Source organism: Zootoca vivipara, chromosome 2 (genome assembly GCF_965207765.1).
Source record: "Zootoca vivipara chromosome 2, rZooViv2.hap1.1, whole genome shotgun sequence".
Lineage (NCBI taxonomy): Eukaryota > Metazoa > Chordata > Lepidosauria > Squamata > Lacertidae > Zootoca > Zootoca vivipara.
The window spans coordinates 376849-397393 of record NC_142584.1 but is presented as its reverse complement, the minus strand read 5'-3'; the positions used below and the strand labels follow the sequence as shown (position 1 = coordinate 397393).

Below are 20545 nucleotides of genomic sequence, written 5' to 3'. Positions count from 1 at the left end.
TAGGGAGCTGGGCATGTTTAGCCTGGAGAAGAGAAGGTTAAGGGGTGATATGATAGCCATGTTCAAATATATTAAATGATGCCATATAGAGGAGGGAGAAAGGTTGTTTTCTGCTGCTCCAGAGAAGTGGACACGGAGCAATGGATTCAAACTACAAGAAAGAAGTTTCCACCTAAACATTAGGAAGAACTTCCTGACAGTAAGAGCTGTTCGACAGTGGAATTTGCTGCCAAGGAGTGTGGTGGTGTCTCCTTCTTTGGATGTCTTTAAGCAGAGGCTTGACAGCCATCTGTCAGGAATGCTTTGATGGTGTTTCCTGCTTGGCAGGAGGTTGGACTGGATGGCCCTTGTGGTCTCTTCCAACTCTATGATTCTATGATTCCAGGGGCTCTCTTCTGAGCACACCCCTTGAAATTCCAGCACTCAGCATGGGTGGATTCAGATAGTCAACAATGCCAAGCAGAGGTGATCAGACTGAACTCAAGCAGGCACATAGCCACAGGGAACATTGAGCATGGATCAAACCGAAGCCCAAGCAATATCTAGTGCACAGAGAGGTGCCTCATTTGACAATACAATATGTGCAACCCAATCCTATGCGTATGAACAGTCTTCTGATGCTGTGTCACTGAGTCCAATTGAGCTTATTCCTAAGAAACCCTGGATAGGATTGCAGCCTTAATCCTAGACAGTCTCTGCTCCCCTTCCCATGCTCATTCATGCCACTCTAGCGCGCGCACACACACACACACACACACACACACACACACAGCACTCAGGGCCTTTCAGCACATGGTTGTCACTGTCCTGAGGCAATCTGCAGTGCCTTCCAGTTATGGCCGCGCATTAAGCAAAGGGAGCCATGTGGATGTTGGTGTTGGCATTTTGGGCAGGGGCCAGCGGTGAGTCTGCCCCAGCCACGCCGGTGTGTATCCTCCCTGGCTAAGAGCAGACCAGTGCGCACGGTGATATGCAACCCTGCTCGGCTTGAGTAGAGTACACACAGATAAAGAAGCCATAAAGTAGAATTATTAACTACTTTATTTAGGGCTATGTACAAAGTAAAATCCAGAGCTCGGGCATCTTTGCTTCCAGTCACATCAAGAGACAGAAGCGAAAGTAAAGTGAGTACAATAACATCACGTGGGGAGAAAGGAAGATAAACACAGCTTCCTTTCCCACAGGAAAGTCAGAGCAGATCGGTGTACAAAAATCCCAACAGCTGGTGTGGAAGAACTCTGTGCCCATCAGGGTTTATGTGCCTCATTGCCACAGGGGAGCAGACAGTGCTGTGTTTCCTGACCAAGAGGGTCTTGGCTTCAGCTGGGGCATCAGGCTCACACAACCAAGTGACCCATGGCATGGGGGTGGGGGGGTGGGCAATGCTTTTCGACCCAAGGGCCACATTCTCCTGTAGGCCAACTTTTTTTGAGAGAGGGGCACATGCCAGGGGTGGGCAGGGTCAGAGGCAAAAGTAGGCAGAGCAATGGCTGCAGATTTTACCTTTGTCCAGTAGGCTATTTTCTGCACATAGCCTTACCCATTGTCGGCGTCTTGTCTAAGGACATATTCCAACCCAGACAAAAGCTTAGCACTCAAGGAGGGGGCAAGACAGGGCTGGAGAGAGAAGGAGTCTGGGGAAAGGCTAAGGACCTCCAACCCCCCTCGCCTGAGGTTCAGCATCTCTGCCCAGAATGCATCCTCTGCCTCCTTGTGATGGCCACTTAGTTTCAACAGGGCTTGCCTGGGGGAACTTTTCCAGGCCCTGTGAGTGCAGGCAAGATCAGTTAGGATTTTCCATCTTAGGCATCAACATGTCTTGTTATCCTTGTCCTTTTTATCTAAACATGAACAGGTCACTATTGGTTCTGTGGTATATTCCCCAGGAGGAACACAAATCAGAACCTGGATATCTAGGGATTGGGTGCTTCGTAAGTTGCTAAGCATCTGTATCTCATTCTGTATCCCACGAGAGCCAGTGTAGTGTAGTGGTTAAGAGCAGTAGACTCGTAATCTGGGGAACCGGGTTCGCGTCTCCGCTCCTCCACATGCAGCTGCTGGGTGACCTTGGGCTAGTCACACTTCTCTGAAGTCTCTCAGCCCCACTCACCTCACAGAGTGTTTGTTGTGGGGAAGGAAGGGAAAGGAGCTTGTTAGCCGCTTTGAGACTCCTTCGGGTAGTGATAAAGCGGGATATCAAATCCAAACTCTTCTTCATTCTATCTCAGGGATGGTCTGAAGGCACCTTAAGCAACCATCTTTCTACAACCATGTGGGTCTGATCTGGTCAGGGTCTGGATGAGAGACCATATGAACTGCCTTGAGAAGACAGAAGAAAGGTAGAGCTAAACATCATTGTTTTGCTGGTGCTTAGGAATTCAAAGCATCTTCTCTCTGGCCCTCCTTCCATCTGGGAGCCTACCCTGGTCTGCCTGCAAACCTGCCATTTTTCTGGTTCTTGCTGTTGTTTTCAGGAAGCTCTTCTTCATGTCAGCCCCCATTGGAGCCGAGTGACTCACACCCTGCAAAGGCAAGATGAGTGGCGGAGCCTCACACATGTGGCAGTGATTAAAACAAGCTGGTTTTAAATTACTCTCTCTGCTACAGTTGGCTAAAACGGGGAGGAGGTGGGGAAGCGGAGACAGGAGCCCCAGCATCTTCAAGGCCTCATGGAAAAGCCCCGTTCCGCTTCCTGCCTGCCCTGGAGAGATTTTTGGCCAGGAGTAGGGCCATAATTCAGTGGCTTGTTAAAGGGAGGGGGATGGGACAGCAGCGGCCACACTTCTAGGAAACCTTGTAAGCTGGAAAATAAAAACTCCTGCTGAGGTTTCTACCAGGAGTTGAATAGCAACAGAGACATGTGATAGTAAAGAAGAAGAAAGGTGGGGGGGGGGGACATGCAGTGAGATGAGCAGAGCTGCAGAAGGCTCTCTCTGGATGCAAAACTCAGTCACCTTCAAGTAAAGACAACAGTAAGGATGCAACCCTATCAAACCCAGGCTAAGTGATGACCAACTAAGGAGGCAAGAGAGGGGCTGAGGGAGCAACACTCTCAATCATTGCCAAGGTTAAACTGCAGCCATGATGGGAAGGCCAGTTCCCATTTACCCATCCTGTGTCTCCAGGGTAAGACGTGGAGGGAGATGCCAGCTGCACTTGCCTCAGTGTATGTGTGCAATGAACCACCAAGGACCAGTGGGCAAAAGAAGTGCCATTGTCTCCATGCCTGAGGACCACTATCTGGAAGCCGCCCAGAAGGTGGAAGGGAAGGCCTGGTTTCACTCATATGGTATGGGTTTGGCTTAAGGGATGCAGGGCCAGCCATATGGCACACACAGCTCTGCCCCCCAACATTGGGAATGGGCAGGAAGGACTCAGGAGGAATAGCCAGAGACTGCCAGGTGCCTCATTCTGCTGCTGGCCCTGTTTTGCCCCAAACTAAAGCCTTTCCTACAGATATAGACAGAAGTGATTACAACCACCCTCAAAAGTTTCCAGAATGTTGCCCCTCTATTATGATCTCTCTTGTAAGCATTCATCCTCAGGGCAAATGTTTTTTTATGCAATGGAGGGAATGTCAGCTTTTGTTTTGTTACCTCCTAAAAGTGTTACTTTTCTAGCTGCCATGACTGTAATACATATATCTGCAAACATTTTATACACAAGTACAGGTGTGTCTTTCCAGTGAATCTATCATCCCATTCTCCGCATTAACCTTTCCTCCTCACCCACCATCTCCTGTGAAGGAAAAACTGAATCCAAGAGTCTGAGTTCCCTTTCCCTAACTACTCTGCTCAGGCCAAAACAATCAATGCTAAACTGTAGAATCAGAGGATGCCTGGACAGTTGTTGTTTTGTAATGGCATGTTTGTGTGTGTGACCACCCAGATAGACTGGATCAGGGGTCGGCAACCCAAGGCCCATGGGCCACAAGTGGCCCACGGGGGTCGTTTAACAGCCCCACAAGCCGCCCCTGAACTGAGCCGCCCGCTCGGCAAGTCCCCGCGCGCTGTGCTAAAGGGGACTTGCTTCCACGTCACCAGAAATCACATCTGTGCAGATGCTGAAAATGGCGGGTGCATGCGCCCACGCGATCCGGCCCACGAAGGGATCTCCTGGAGTGAACCAGCCCAGGTGAGGCAAACCTTGCTGACCCCTGGACTGGATTGTCCTAGTTGGCAAGGGGATAGCAATACACCCACTGCTCTAAAGCCCCTCTAATCCGGAAGTAAGTCAAAGATCTTAAGGCTGCCCACTGACTTCTGGGGTTTCACTGACTTTCGAGTCAATTTGCTTATGCACACAAACTGAGATGTGAGCTACATTGAGCACAGTGGGACGTCCTTTTGGGTAAACAGACCCAGGACTGGGTTGCACATTCCTTTAAAACCAACTGGGAGTAAACATGGAGAAGAGCTGGGGATCCCGACACCTTCCAGGTGTTGTTGCTGCCCTTCCAGCATCCCAGACCACTGGGCTAGGGCTGGTGGGGTGGAGTCCATCGACAGCTGGGGTGCCACAGCCTCCCAACCTTCAGTGGGGATTCGGCCATAAGGCTGCAGCCATACTCCTGCACAACCAATAGCTTCATCAGGCCAGGCAAGAACCACATACATGACTGATTGAGCCTCCTAACAGTAAACCCAACTTGTCTCCAAGCTTTGCACTCTGTTCACAACAGCCAACAGGTGAGAGGAGCCACAGGTGAGAGCAGAGTCGAAAGGTGGACAAACAACCCCAGAAGGAAAATGACCCCCCCCCCACATCCTGCTATGTATATACCATGCATTTAAATCATACAACTACCCCCCCCCAATCCTGGGCATGAAAGTTTGTGAAATGTGTTGGGATTTGCAGCTCCACGAGGAGCAAATAAGATCTAGGATTTTGGGGTGAAGCCATGTGCTTTAAATGCATGGTCTTCAGTTGCGCCCCCCCCCCATCTGATCTGCTGCCTGAGGACCCCTGTCCGGCTGCAGGACCCTGGCCCTCACTGCAACTGGCCTGATAGCAGCGATGCAGCTCAGAGTGATGGGTGCTAATTGGAGTATCACATTCAGGTGCGCCCTTGAGAACCTGTGCCCCTCTGGACTGGGGCAGGGGGGGGATCTCTGGGTCCCTCTTCTGCCCCCTGCCCTCTTCCCTTATCCCACGGGTGTCAAACACAAGGCCCGGGGGCCAAATCCGGCCCGCCAGACCTTGTCATGTGGCCCGCCGAGCGCCCCAGCCAGCGGGACCCAGCAGCGGGACCTTGCTGCTGAAGCGCCGCGCTGACAAAGCGCCGACAAACAGCTGGGGCCGGGGGGGGGTAGAAAGGCGGCCGGAGCAGCGCCGTGCGGAGAGTCCCGAGCCTCTGGGACGCAGCAGTACTCTGTAGCACTTTGAATCCTCCTCCTCCTGCCATGGCTCGGCGCCTGGAAATGGCTGCGGCTGCTGCTGAAGCATAGACAAAGCACCCAGCAGCGCCGCGTGGAGGAGGAGGAGGATTCAAAGTGCTACAGAGCACTGCTGCGTCCCAGAGGCTCGGGAATCTCCGCACGGCGTTGCCGGGCACCGACCCGGCAAGCCGCCTCCTCCTCCTCTTGCCTCACCTCCTCCTCCTCCTGCCGCGGCTCAGCCTCACGAACGTGCAACTCTGAGGCTTTACGCACTTCTCCTAAAACAGACACCCGCTGCCTCACGCTGCACGGGAAATGCTTTTTGCCCCTGGGTCCCTTCGCGCTCTTTTCTGGCACCGAATCAAGGCGGCGACCCCCCCTCCCTTTCTTTCTTCCTCTCTCTCGTTCTTATTCTTTCTTTCCCTCTCCTTCCTTCCTTCTTTATCTCTGTCTTCTCTCCCTCTTTTTCTTTCCTTCTTTATTCCTTCTTTCCTACTCTTCTTTCTCTGACCTCTTTCCTTCCTCTCTCCCTCCTGCTCCCTCTTTTCTTTCTTTCTTTCTTTCTTTCTTTCTTTCTTTCTTTCTTTCTTTCTTCCTTCCTTCCTTCCTTCCTTCCTTCCTTCCTTCCTTCCTTCTGTCCTTCCCATCTTTCTTCCTCTCCCTCATTCTTATTCTTTCTTTCCCTCTACTTCCTTCCTTCTTTCTCCCTTTCCGTCTCCCTCTTTCTTTTTCTTTCCTTCTTTATTCCCTTCCTTATTTCCTACTCTTCTTTCTCTCCCCTCTTTCCTTCCTTCCTCTCTCCCTCCCACTCCTCCCTCCCTCCCTCCCTCCCTCTCCCTCTCCTCAGAAACATAGGGTGCTGCTTTATACTTCTGGCCCTTAAACCCTGGAACCAGGAGAGCAGCTCCAGTGAGTCAACCTCAGCCAGTCCCTTTGGTGAAGGGTGGTGGCTCACTGGCAGAACATCTGTCCTGCATGCAGAAGGACCCCAGCATCTCCAGGTACTAGTAGCTCTGCAAAGGTCCTGCATGAAACCCTAGCGAGCCTCCACCACCCAGTGCAGTTACCAAAAATCATTTTTCAATAAATTGTACAATAATTGTACATTTGAATATCTACTTGCCATTATTCTGACTATGTTTCTGCTTTCAGAGCTAGTTATTACTTACATTATTACAAAAAACAGTAATAATTGAATGCAGTGACAGTAATTTATGATAATAAAGAGTGGACACATAGTCCTACAGATACAACCGGCCCTTTGAGGGTGACCGAACTGCTGATGCGGCCCCCGATAAATTTGAGTTTGACACCCCTGCCTTATCCCATGACCCCCCCCTCCCCATTACTCCCCCGGGATGCCGAAACCTGCCGTGGCCGCAAGTGGTCGGCCAGGGATCCGCGATGACGGGCGCCCGAGTGGCGTCTTCCTCCTGGGGGCCACAGCATAGCTGTCAAGTTCTCCCTTTTTAAAGGGAAATTCCCTTATGCTGAATAGGCTTCCTCGCGAGAAAAAGGAAATCTTGACAGCTATGGGCCACAGGGATGGCCCCCCCCCCCCGCAACTCCTCCTCTCTCGGGGCGCCCTTGCCGGGCTGGGTGGCTCCTCCGACCTCGGGCCTCGGGCGAGGCGAGGCGAGGAAGGCGGGCCCAAGGAGGCAGCCCCGGGCGGAGAGAGCGCGCAGTCGGCGCTCGTCGGGCTGAGCGAGGCGAGGCTCCGTCTTTGTTCGGCGCACGAGAGCGGCGAGGCCGGCGCTGCTCCGCGATGCCTCCCAGGCGCCGCTCCAGGAAGCAGCCGCGGCGGGAGCGCAGCGCCCCCAACTAGAGCCGGCCGAGGGCGGAGGGCGGAGGGCGGACTCGGAGGGCGGCGGACTCGCTCGGGGCGCGCAGGTAAGCGCTGCTGTCTTGGGGCCACTTCGGGCCGAGCGGGAAGCGGGAAGCGGGAGGAGACTGGTCGCCAACGCGGAGCGGAGCGGATCCTGGGCGGACCCGGCCGGCTGGCTCTTTCCCTCGGCGGGGAGAAGGACGGAGTTGCGGAAGGGGCGGGCGTCTCCCGGGAGCCACTTCGGGGATGGGGCCCCACGGGGACGCGGCGGAGTTTGGACCTTCGGACTTGGGCCGCCGCCCCCCCCCCCGGATTCCTGCCCGTCCGCCTGTGCGGTCGCCATCCCTTGAGGCAGCCAAGCAATTGCCAACCTTCTCTCCACAGTCTCATTCAGGTGGGAGAATACAGACTTCCGTGCCCCACTTGGAGCTCTTTGCAGGGAAGGCGGGAATAGAAATGCAACGCAAGTTCTTCACGGGTTGTTTCTTTCATGAGAATCTAAGAACAACCCTATTATCGCTTGACGAGCTATAGCTGTGTTAGATAGAACTTAAGGAAGAGTATTTGCCATAGTTTTGTTCACAAGAATATCCATTTGGGAAAGTGTCAGTGGGTTGCCAGAGTTTGCATTTTGCCAATAAGTCTCCTCATATTGGTTGTATTTTGTCTTCAGAGCAGTCACTGCTGAAAATTACCTGTCTTGCAAAGATAATGTGCTACCAAATGGCAGCGGCACAGATGTTGCTCGATATCAGGATCAGGATATTCAGTGGTAACTGAGTAATCTTGATAACATGAAGCAAAAATTCAGAAATCCTCTTTTCCGACAAATGGTCTTTCACTGTCCTTTCACACAACAATTCAAAGAACTGTTGTTCTTTTTGCACAAAGACAGCTTTGAGTGACATCGCTCAAACTTCTCTGTTTTTCCAGCAGAAAAGTAATTGACAAATTTTGGCAAAGCAAACTTCAAATCACCCTTGACTTAACTATTAATTAACCGCAGTGACAGACCTCTGGAGAATTGTTTTCCTTGACTATTAGTGTCTGCCTCTGATGTGCAGGCTGCTTAAAAGAGCTCCATGCATGAGCTGCACCTTGTGATGCCCCCTCACCAGATCTGCAGCCAGAGAGTGGTTTGCAAGTGTTCTACATCAGGAACAAGGGGGTGGGGAGGGGGTACACTGGGATCTACTGCCCCTGTGAATCCTGCCACCTGAGGCAGTCGCCTCACCTTGCCTCATGGGTGGGCCGGTCCTGCCTGCCTTGGTACCTAGAAAGGCGCTCCTGAATTCCTCCAAATGACTCCGTTTGAGGAGGGACGGTGGTTGTCAGTGTGTCCATGTGCAGCATTTTCTCTTTACTTGGAGTTGCATCTTTCTCATGGGGGGCAGGGAGTTGCAGGAAGGGCATGGAAATTTGAGATTACAGTATTTGAAAAATGCTCCATTTGGAGAAGGAGTCTGAACTTGTTTCAGAGCAGGAGGCAGTGTTTAAAGAATGGGCTGGGCTTGTCCGGCCCATAAAGGAGGGAGGCATTGTGATCACACATAACCAGAGCTGGCTTCTTCCCAGTTGGCTGGAATTATAACCATTTCAGCATTTCTTTGGGGCAAGGAGAAGCCTTCTAGCCTTCCGGATTGGGAGGCAGCATTTGAATCAAACCGCTTCTTGGCTAGGAGTCCTGGGTTCCTACCTGGACTCCTAATTCTTCCAGTCACGAGGCCCTGGAGATGGATCCCAGAAATCCTGTTTCTCAGTTTCTCAATGGTCTTCTCAGGGGAACAAGGAACAGTTTGGTTCTTGTGAATGAGGACATAATGAGGAGGAATGGTGAGGACTGAAGGATCTTGATGGAACTTGTGACTGGACTGATAGGGGTCTGCTGTTTTTTGTTTGTTTTAAGTTGTGTTGCGATACCAGAGAGAAATTGTGGGGTACATGATTGTCTTCATACAGTAAGTGTAAAATGGAGTTGGGGTGTAACCTCCACATTCTTGGAAGAGCCTGTGCTTCCTTTTCCTATTGCCATATCTGAGCACAAACCCCACACGGGCACTTTAACACAGCTCTTTGGCCCAATATGGGGAAGTGCTTGCTTGGGGTACTTGAGCAACCAATGCTTGCAGGTCAGCAGCAGCAGCAGCAGCAGCAAACCATTCCAAGTTTCTGTGGGAAAGCTGCCTGCATACTCCAGGGGGGGGGGGCACACCTAGGGGTGCTCCCAAGAGCAGTGGCTTTTTCTCCATTCAGTGTGGCAGGGTGAGCAACAGACAGACAGAAACTTCTCCTGAACAAACCCTGGCAATGTGAGTGTGAGCCCTGCAAAAGCTCAGTAGTCCTGGTCTCATGGATATATGTTTTTCTAAATTAGTTTTTATTGGGGGGGTTTGTGTTACAAAGCAAACAGGTAAACAGGGAATGTCTGCACTTTCAATTCCTAGTTTTTCACAGTTTTTTTTCATTTGGTGAGATACATTTTTGTCATAGCCATCTTGCAGTTGAGGGAAAGGAGAGGTGGAGAGAGAGAGAGAGTGTTCTTTTGTTCTATTGCCTATTCTTAGTGTGTTTGGGGGGTTGTGTCAGCATCCCATGGATAGGTCCTTTGTGTTTTTCTTTTTCTTTATTGATATTGCAAGAGCTTGGTTGGTCGTGTTTAGTAGATTGCAGAGTGGCTCATTTGTGTCAGGGAGGCCGGCTGGGTTCGACCCATAGGGATTCATATGCTGTTGGAGGGGATAGGCCACTGCTGAGAGAGATATTCCAAGTGGACCGTGTCCCATCCTAATTGGGGGTGGTGGGGGTGGCCTTTTGGATCTTACAACTCAGGGACCAAAATATCTTAAGCTGGCCTCAGATTTGATGCACTGATAGAGGTGGTGTTGTTGGCACACTTTTCTTTGGCCCCAGATTTCACCACCCTGAACAGGCGGCTTATCCTGAGAGCCCAGGGAGCAGCTGGGCAGCCTTCTTGTTGAGTCTCCTAGTCTTGTTTGTGAGCCCCTCCACCCTTGAGGCTAAGCTGCAAGGTCAGATGTTGCCCAACTGAAAGCAAGGCCAGACAAAAGCCAGGCAAGCATTATTTACCTGTCAGCGCTGAGGCTGCCCCACCCCCACCCCTCTTTCACTCCCCTGCATTTCAAAGGGATGTGGCAACTGTCCCTCCTGCATCAACAGCTATCAGTCAGTCAATCACCCATTTCCACCACCCTTCTGAGTGATCCCCCCTCCCCATCCCCACCCCTCCCCACCCCTTCTCTACATAAGTGCCTGGAAACTTCCATTTCACTGTATCTGAAGAAGTGTGCATGCACACGAAAGCTCATACCAAAATAAAAACTTAGTTGGTCTTTAAGGTGCTACTGAAGGAATTTTTTTATTTTACTTCGATCCAGACCAACACGGCTACCTACCTGTAACCTCCTGCAATTGTTCCTCTCCTCGGCTGAGCTGCTGGCTTATGCAGCCCCTGGGATCCTTTTCAATCCCCTGAGCACAAAACAAAGACACCACTTAAGATGCATGCTTTACATACAGAGGGAACCAGGGCCCATATGAGCAGCCAAAGTATCTGGAAGTGAAGTCTGTCTTGCCATCCATGGATAAAGTAAGACCATACGGTAGGTGTTTTTATCCGTGGATGAAGACAGACAATAGTTTGTTATTGAAAGAAAGTTGAAAGTGGTTTGAGAAAGGATTGGTTCCCTGTTCTTTCTTCTGAGTAAACATGGTTAGGATTGCATTATAAGGCACTGGTGATTAAGGCTGCAGTCCCATACAACTTAACCTGGGAGTAAACCCATTGGATTATTTCCTTCTGTGAAGATACAGGATGGCACTGTAGAACCCGAAAGATAAGGTTGGCAAGATCTCAGGTCCTAACGAACAAAATAAGCTTTGCACAATGTCAGGTGGTATTAAAATGGACAAAATGTAGGAAATAGACTTACTTCTGTCCTTTGAACACCTTGAAATATAATAGAATCATAGGATTATAGAGTTGGAAGGGACCCCAAGAGTCATTTAGTCCAACCCCCTGCAATGCAAGAATCTCTGCTAAAGCATCCATGACAGATGGCCCTCTAACCTCTGCTTAAAAACCTCCAAGGAAAGAGAGTTCACAACCTCCCAAGGGCAGTGGCGTCGCAACAGGGGGCAGTGTGCTCCCGGTGCCACATCTCAGGGGGTGAAAAGGTGGCGCCCCACCGCGGCGGCGCGAGCAGCCATCATGCTACTGCCGCCGCATGTGGAGGATCCTCCGTTCGCGGCTGCAGCTGTGAGCAGAGGATCCCGGCACCATCCGTACGGCGCTGGAGCACCGCTGCCAGCAAACTGCTATGTAGCGTGCATGTGGGCCATTGCTACGTACCCGCCCCCGGGTGCACGTCATGTTTGCCACTCCAGGTGCCTGAGCAGCTTCCTCCGCCACTGCCCATGGGAGGCCATTCCACTGTGCACAGCTCCTACTGTCAGAAGGTTTTCCTAATGTTTAGTCGGAATCTTTTTTCTTGTAACTTGAAGATTTTGGTTTGGGGCCTACCCTCCAAAGCAGGAGAAAACAAATTTGCTCCATCTTCCATGTGATAGCCCTTGAGGTATTTGAAGATGGCTATCATATCTTCTCCCAGTCTCCTCTTTTCCAGGACAAACATACCCAGCTCCCTCTACTGTTCCTCAAAAGGCTTGGTTTCTAGATAATTATCATCTTGGCTGCCCTCTGTCAATATCCTTAAATTGTGGAGCCCAGAATTGGACACAGTATTTCAAGTGTGGTCTGACCATGGCAGAAGAGAGTGGGACTATGACTTCCCTTGATCTGGAAACTCCGGTATACTTCTGTTGCTGCAGCCTAGAATAGTGTTAGCTTTTTTTGCTGCTGCATCACACTGTTCACTCATGTTCAGCTTTGTGGTCCACCAAGACCCCTAGATCTTTTTCACATATACTGCTTGTAAGTCAGGTGTCCCCCATCTTATATTTCTGCATCTGGTTCTTCCTGCCTAAGTGCAGAACCTTACATTTGTCCCTACTGAAATTCATTTTGTTAGCCTGAGCCCAGTTCTCTAATCTGTTAAGGTCATTTTGAATTCTGATTCTGTTTTCTGAGGCTTTAGCTACCCCTCCCAGATTGGTGTCATCTGCAAAGATGATGAGCATCCCCTCAATTCCTTCATCCAAGTCATTTATAAAGACGTTGAACAACAACGGGCCAAGGACACAACCCTATGACACCCCACTTGTCACTTTTTTCCAGGATGACAAGGAACCATTAATGAACTCTTTTGGTTTGCTCAGCTACAAATTCACCAAACCGTTACCTCTTTCAACCCACATTTTAGCAGCTTCCTCACAAGAATATCATGGCGAAATCCTTACTGAAATCAAGGTACACTATGTCCACAGCATTCCTCTGATCTACCCTGCTGGTAACTCCATCAAAAAAAAAAAAAGAGATTTGTTTGACATGACTTGTTTTTTAGAAACCCATGCTGGTCTTAGTAATCACAGCATCCTTTCTGAGTGCTCACAGACCGAATGTTGAATGATCTGTTCTAGGATCTTTCCTGGTATCAATGTCAAGCTCACTGGTCAGTAGTTACCTGGGTCTTCCCTTCCCCCCCTTTTGAAGATGGAGACAACATTTGCCCACCTCCAGTCAGCAGAGACCTCACCTGTTCTCAAAGAATCCTCAAAGATCATAGACAAAGGCTCTGGAATTACATCTGCAAGCTCCTTTAAAACCCTTGGATACAGCTCATCAGGTTCTGGAGATTTGAATTAATTTAAAGTAGCTAGGTCTTCCCTTACTACCTCTTTTCCTATTTTGGTCTTTCCATCTTTTATTCTGTTATCATCCGGTCAGGCATTGCTTTCCTTTTGGGTGAAAACAGAAGCAAAATAGGTGTTGAGTAGTTCCACCTTCTCTCTGTCACCCAAAAGCTTTTCTCCATTTTCTCCAAGCAGAGGACCTACCACTTGCTTGTTCTTCCTCTTAGCTAAAGAAACCGTTGTTGTTGTTGTTGTTGTTGTTGTTGTTGTTGTTGTTGTTGGCCTCTTTTGCAAGCCCAATCTCATTCTGAGCTTTGTTGTGCTTGAATGACACTGGATATCAGCTGATCTAGCTGCAATGATTTTCCTTAAATACAGAGGTCTCAGCCACATCACACATTTAAAGCATTCTTCTACCACTTGTTGAAACAAAATAAAAAAAAATTCCTTCCAGTAGCACCTTAGAGACCAACTAAGTTTGTTATTGGTATGAGCTTTTGTGTGCATGCACACTTCTTCAGATAACTTGAACAGTCCTGGAGAATCCTGGAAGCTGTAGTTTTTAAAGGTGCTGGGAATTGCAGCTCTATGAGGCCAGCACCCTTTAGAAGTTGCAGTTCCCAGGATTCTCCATGCCCGTTAACAGTGATATAACAGTACTTTAAACATGCTTTGAGAATGTGAGCAGAGCTACTGATTGGGGGGGAGGGAGCAGAAGAGGAAGTGGGGACTTCTGAGAAAAACTGGCAGGTGGGTATTTGTGCTATGGAGTACATCCACTCCTAGTCATTGCAGGGAACTCAAGCATCTTTTTAGTGTTGTTTTTTCATGGCAGCTGTGGGGGATTCAGGCAGCATTTCTGCTGGTACCATTTTTTGTTTTGTGGGAAATCTCATCATCTTCTCAGTGATCAAGCCCCATATGTCACCCCACTAGGAAACAGCAACTTCACTTGCAGCTGACATTTTCCGCTGCCAGCCAGAGTGTTGGGCTGCATGGCCGTCAGGGGTGCCTTTCTTTTGGAGCATCTGTGAGAAGACCTTTGTTACAGGAACAAGGGGCTCCCCACCTGGAGTAGGCACTATTCTAGGAGGTCCGAGGCCTCTCCAAATTCTGAATCTCTCCTTGACAGAATCCCTTTTGATGGCATCGTACGGTGAACACTTTCTTCTGGCAACTGAAGCGTAATAAGTATTTCCTGTTCTTGTGTCCTGGTGGTAGCGGAGAGGAGGGTGCAATCCATTCTCTGCTGTATAGCTGAGCTTTGCTTCCTGTGCTCAGCCAGTGGTAACATCAGGGCAGGGTAGGATTATGGGGGCAGAAGGCCAGGATTCCCTTCACCAGACTGAGCAGAAGTGACGGGGGGGGGGGGTCCCTGTGGCTTGGCATTTGAAAAATGGTGGGTCCTTGGTAATTAGCTAATTAGGAACCACTGTCCTAAACAACAGCACAAGTTGCAAATGAAGCTTTTCAAGGCTTAAGATGATGCTGAGACATCAAGCAAAGGGGATTGGTTGAAACAATGGCAACCCTGCTCTGTGTTTACTCCAAGCCAAATAACTCCACATTCCACCTGACTCCACGTTTCCCCTCCCCCACCCCACCCCAAATTCCCCCCTCCTTTCTTTTGCAGCTACAGTAGTACTTTGGTTTAAGAACAGTCTGGTTTAAGAATGATTTGGTTTACAAACTCTGCAAAACCGGAAATAGTGTCTTGGTTTGTGAACTTTACCTCGGTCTAAGAACGGAACGCGGGTGGCCCTGTGGTCTAAACCACTGAGCCTAGGGCTTGCCAATCAGAAAGTCGGCAGTTCGAATCCTTGCAACGGGGTGAGCTCCCGTTGCTCTGTCCCAGCTCCTGCCAACCTAGCAGTTCGAAAACACATCAAAGTGCAAGTAGATAAATAGGGAAGGTAAACGGTGTTTCTGTGCAGTGCTCTGGTTTCTCCAGAAGTGGCTTAGTTATACTGGTCACATGACCCGGAAAAACTGTCTGCGGACAAACATCGGCTCCCTCGGCCACTAGAGCGAGATGAGTGCCGCAACCCCAGAGTCGTCCACGACTGGACTTAATTGTCAGGGGTCCTTTAAAATTGTGTTTATGGCAGACAATCTTACTCGGCTACGAGTGATCGCCAAAGAGAGAAGAGAGACCTTTACCTTTAAGAATGGAATCTGAATGGTGGGAAGGCACCGGCGGCGGGAGGCCTCATTAGGGAAAGCGCGCCTCGTTTTAAGAACGGTTTCGGTTTAAGAATGGACTTCTGGAACGGATTAAGTTTGTAAACCGAGGTACCATTGTAGTTTGAAGAGAAGTGGGAAGAACTTGAAGAGCTGTGCTCCTTTTAAGGAAAACTGTTTTTCTGCACGTGGGCTGGTTTGCAGAGCCTTATCACATTGCTGCTGGTGTTCTCAGCAGTGTGTGGGGAGCAGGTCTGGTGGCCAAGTGCAAAAGGGAGCAGCCCCGTCCCTTCCCCAGTTGGGTGTGTAGCAGAGGAGATTTCAGCAGGGGGAACTGCTGTGGTGCTCAGGTACTGCTTTGGGGGATCCCACGGGCACCTGGATGGCCATTGTGAGAACACGATGCTGAGACCAGAGAGGCCTTTGGTCTGACCCAGCAGGAATGCCCTTAAGTGCTAAAGGTGCAGGAGCCCCTGTGCTCCTTTCTCATGCCTCCTGTTCTCCCTAGGATGCAAAGCGATTTGTTTTAGCTGACATTGCAGAGATGTTTTTTAATCTAAAACATAGCTGGTGAGTAGCCAACTTGAATCTTGCTCTTCCCCTTCCTTTTCATTTTTATAATCTACTAGCTGGCCTGACCACGCGTTGCTGTGGGTCAACCCTGTGATTCCCCCCACCCATGACGTATCCTGCCCCTCCTCCCTCCAACCCCCTGGCTCATCCCTGTGTTTCGATAGGATACCCTTCCCTCTGTTTTCCCCGGGGAGTGTTGCCCCCCTCCCCCCTGTATCTCCGTAGATTGGCCCCTGCACACACATCGTGAACATTTTCATATATTTAGATTAAAATTTTTTGAAATAAGAACATGAGAAGCCAAATAAAAAAATTCCTTCTTCAGTATCTGAAGAAGTGTGCATGCACACGAAAGCTCATACCAAAACAAAAACTTAGTTGGTCTTTAAGGTGCTACTGAAGGAATTTTTTTATTTTACTTCGACCCAGACCAACACGGCTACCTACCTGTAATGAGAAGCCAAAGTTGTTATTGTTTAATTTTATTTTGGGGGTTGTCATTTATTTTGGTGGGTATTGTATGATTTGGGCGTTGTTGGTGTGTGTGTGTGTGTGTGTGTTTTGTTATTTGGATTTTCTAATTTTGGAGTAGGTGACCCAGAGAACCCAGAGAACTACTTTAATAATCCCAACTGGGGGGAGGGAATCAAATAGTGAAGACCCACAGCCCCGTAGCAACAGAAGGCGAGTTCCAAAGCGCCCGAGCTGTTCGGTTCCATAAAAAACCCAGGAAGTGGCAAGGGGAAGGTAGGAGATTGTAAAGGGGGGGCGTGGCCACTGCAAATATCCGAGGACTTAAACTGGGGAGAGAAAGTGCATGGTTGTTGTTTTCTTTTAAAGACGCAATCAATCAATCAATCAATATACTTTATTCGACCGATAGTCAGAACAAAAACATTTCTCAATACAAAGATAAACATATAAAACTGAAGGCATCAGAGGGATACATAAAAATATAAAAATATAAAACTGAGGGCATCAGCGGGATACATAAATGGGGTATGACCGCGCTACTAAACCTCCTACAAGTAACCCACATCAAGACATTCGATTATACGTTTCCGACACTTGAGCGCCAGGAAGAGGAATTTAGCCACAGATAAGGTTATTTTCACAGTGGGCTTGTTTAGCAAATATGCTGCCTGCCGTTCTCTTAGTCGGGAACTAAACTGGGGTAAATACGGGGCTATAAGACATTGCCTTAAATCATTATAAAAGGGACAACTCAGTAGAATGTGTTCTGTAGATTCTACCTCACTCAAGGCACAATGGCACATTCTCTGACCGTATGGGACTCCTCCAAATCTTCCCCTCAAAACCGCCGAATCAAGGACATTCAGTCTAGCCGCAGTAATTAGTCTGCGGTATTCCACGTAGTGGATATCCGCCAGGTAACGGGCTGGTGCAGACCGATACACCTCCTCCCCTAAAAACATCCCAGATTTCACGCGGGCTATGTCCTCCTGTCTAGCGATATCCCCCAATCTCTGAGCGATCATCGCTTTAGCGCGACTGTACGTCATGGACTCAATATAAAGGGAAGACAGGCCGCACTTTTGCACTTCCTCTACCACTTCCCTTTCCCATTGAGATTTAAAATTATCCCTCAGAATCAGGGGGCCAAACCCATCAGGGGGCCAAACCCATCGGTCTGAAACATAGTTTGAGCCATAGCCATAATTTCGCTTTCAGGGCCACATACGTAAAGGCTTGGCAACCGGTCTCCAATCTCATGATCGCACCCGCAACAGAAGGGGGGATCCTGAGAATGGCCCTGAGGAATTGTGATCGGATGGATTCCAATCTTACAAAGTCCCTACGCGTACCCAAGGCAATGCCCACCAAAAGTAGTGGGAGAACTTTCATTTTAAAGAGTCGCAGGGCAACATCCACTGTTTGTGCCTGTTTCTTGGAGTACAGGGATCTAATCAACAGAGGCGCAGAGGCTTGCAATCGTTCATAGTATAAAGCCTAGGTTAAAAGGGGCACGACTGCCCTTACTTAAAATGGCCGCCGGAGCCTAGCAAAATTTTAAAGTAAAAACCCCTTGCCATGCCCCTAAGTGTGTTGCTGTGGGTGTGTTGCTGATGTCTAATTTGTGCACCACTTTTTTGCATTTAATCACTATTTAAGGTATGAAAGCTGTGCTTTTTTGGGGGAAAAATTATGCCAGATCCCTCACTGATGGGCAAGGTACGCTTTGTCCTAATTTGATGCAATTTGGTTCAGCGATTACGGAGAAAGGCTGTGACCTCTGCGCGCGCAATGCCTACATTTATATATATATCTATAGGTGCCAAGCTGCTGTGTTTGCATTCCTCTTGGAATGACAAGGCATCTCGACTATAGATATGCAGGCATCACAAGGAAGATAGGAGTTGCCAGCCACGTTCAGAAAAGAAACAAAGGTGGCTCCATTCTATAAAAGCTCAGTGATGTTAGTTGTGTTGTGCTAGCTTGGTTGGCTTAGCCCAAATGTGTGGGCTCTGGGAGAGAAGATGATGACTGCTTCATTTCTTCCAATTGCACACACAATGCTGGTGCTTCTCAGCTGCAGGGACTCCCATGGTAAAAATGAAAGCATCCTTTATGTTGGGTCTTGGGGGATCAGGGGCACTTGAACATCACTCTCTGCCCTCGAACCAAGTGCTGCATTAATACAAATGTAGGGTGTGCTACTTTTCTAGAATGCCTCCCTTGTTCTCTTATAATGGCAAGGGCACCCACCGAAGAGGTGCTAGAACTGAGTTCTGGCAAGTTCTGGCTGGAAAAAAGCCCTGGGCATGATTCAAGAATGTTCTTGGGTGTGTGGAACAAGGACCAATCATGTAATGAGACTCCCCACTTGGGTACAGGCCCTGCACTCCCTAGATCTACTCTAGAGGTGGGTCCCCCAGGAGAGTTTTAGGGGGCACTCAGGAGGCATGAGGGAGAGAGTAGGAAACTCACTGTGCAAGTGAACCTCCTTTTCCATGCACTTCCCCCACTCAGCACTACATTGAATTTTGGCTGTTATGACTTGAATGCAGAATCAATTGTTACACTTTTGACCAATCAGATGAGGATTCTGACTATGATTTGCATCAATGCTCAGAGTAGACTGATTGAAGCTAATGGACCTGGCTACATTAAGTTCATTCATTTCAGTGTGTCTACTCTGAGTAAGACTAGCACTGGATATGGTCCTATGTATCTGCACCGAACATTGCCCATGCATTCCTCAGGCAGACCTAGACCTTCAATGAACCTCTTGGACATCACTAAGCCCAGAGCAATGTGAGAGCCTTAGGAAAACATTTCTGACACACAGAAATGAGGAGGAAAAATCCTAAGGGTGACCTTGATATAGGAGAAGCTGAGATGATAAGCTGATAACAAGCAGCAGAGAAAGAAAACAGAGAGCCGTGATCAGTAACCAACAGCCTGTGGACCAAATGCAGCCTGGGGGGGGGGGTCACCACCTGAGTTTCCGGCTCCTAAGCAAGGGGGGCGGGGAGGAATGGAAGAAGCAGCAGTCGTGGGACTTTCTCTGATGATGGTGTAGCCTTCCCTCTCCTGTCCCTCCCCAGAGAGAACCAAGGAAGGCTCTGTAGAAAAAGGGGTGTTTACTCAGGGTGTCACGCCAGAGTAGGTGCTGATGCTCTTGGGGGTGGGACTCACAAAGGCATCTGTGCAGTAACTGCTGTTCTCGGGTATCCTCTGGGGGCGGGGCATCAGCAGGTAGCAACAGAAACATGCTAAAAAATATCAGCTCAAACACTTCCTCTTTTTAAACTTGAGTGGCAACTTTGAATTACTAATGCCTATTGTCATCACCTTTGGCAAATATACCATGACTTGGTCTCCACCTTGCTATTTAAAACACACACCCCATATCTTCCTATGACAGTTTCTGGGACCGATTATAAGGAGTGAGATTATAGGACTGCTGCGTTCACTCCCCAGTGCTTAGTGATGGGTCGGTCCTAGGGTTCAATGGAACTATTATTTCCCTGAAACTATTAAAATGAACTCCATCCATCCCATGACATTAGTTGGCATCTGGAATGTTTGGTCATCTTTCCTGGCTGAGGCTATCAAGTAAAACACCCAGACCTGCTCAGGACTCTGCAGTTGTAATGTCAGGATCTGAAGGCAACACAAGGAACTGCAATGTGTGGATGTTCCCTTCAGGAGTCCCTGACACAGCCAAAGAAGCCTCTTTTGCACTGGAGGCCCATGTGATCCGATTCCAATCCCCTTTTTGCTAGTGGAAGTCCTTCAGCTTCCCTCCTCCTCCAGTTGTCCTCCTGCCGCTGTGGTCCCCCAAGCTAAGCCATGGTTTGGCTCAGTGCTACTTCCAAGCCCAAGCTCATAGTTCAGGGGACAGCAAACCTTTTTCAGCAGGAGGCCGGTCCACTGTCCCTCAGACCATGTGGTGGGCTGGACTATATTTTGAAGAGAGAAAAAAATGAACGAATTCCTGTGCCCCACAAATAACCCAGAGATGCATTTTAAATAAAAGGACACATTCTACTCATGTGAAAACATGATTTCCGGACCGTCTGCAGGCCGGATTTAGAAGGCGATTGGGCCACATCCGGCCCCCGGGCCTTAGTTTGAGGACCCCTGTCATAGTTTGTCTCCCCCAGACAAACCTTAAGTAGCAAGCCAACAGCAAACCTGGGCTGCAGCTTGTGGCTTGTAGAGTGAGGCAAACCCTAAGCCCAGGTTTACGGTAGGTGTAACATGAAACCAAGTCATGGCTTAGCTCTAGATCAGGCACCCCCAAACTGCTGCCCTCTAGATGTTTTGGCCTACAACTCCCATGATCCCTAGC

The 20545-nt window shown here is 49.3% G+C and overlaps 1 protein-coding gene across 3 annotated transcripts in view; it reads left to right on the top strand.

The window, feature by feature from the left end:
- The first annotated feature begins 6998 nt into the window (after positions 1-6998).
- The window catches only part of LPAR2 (lysophosphatidic acid receptor 2), a 55179-nt gene continuing 41632 nt past the window's right edge, over positions 6999-20545 (top strand). Inside the window, exon 1 of one of the 3 annotated variants that reach the window (XM_035101727.3) lies at positions 6999-7268. The gene's annotated coding sequence lies outside the window, so the exon portion shown is untranslated. Of the gene's footprint in view, positions 7269-7297; positions 7598-7693; positions 9037-20545 lie in introns of those variants that run through there. The other 2 variants (XM_035101719.3, XM_035101712.3) reach the window with 2 other exon arrangements.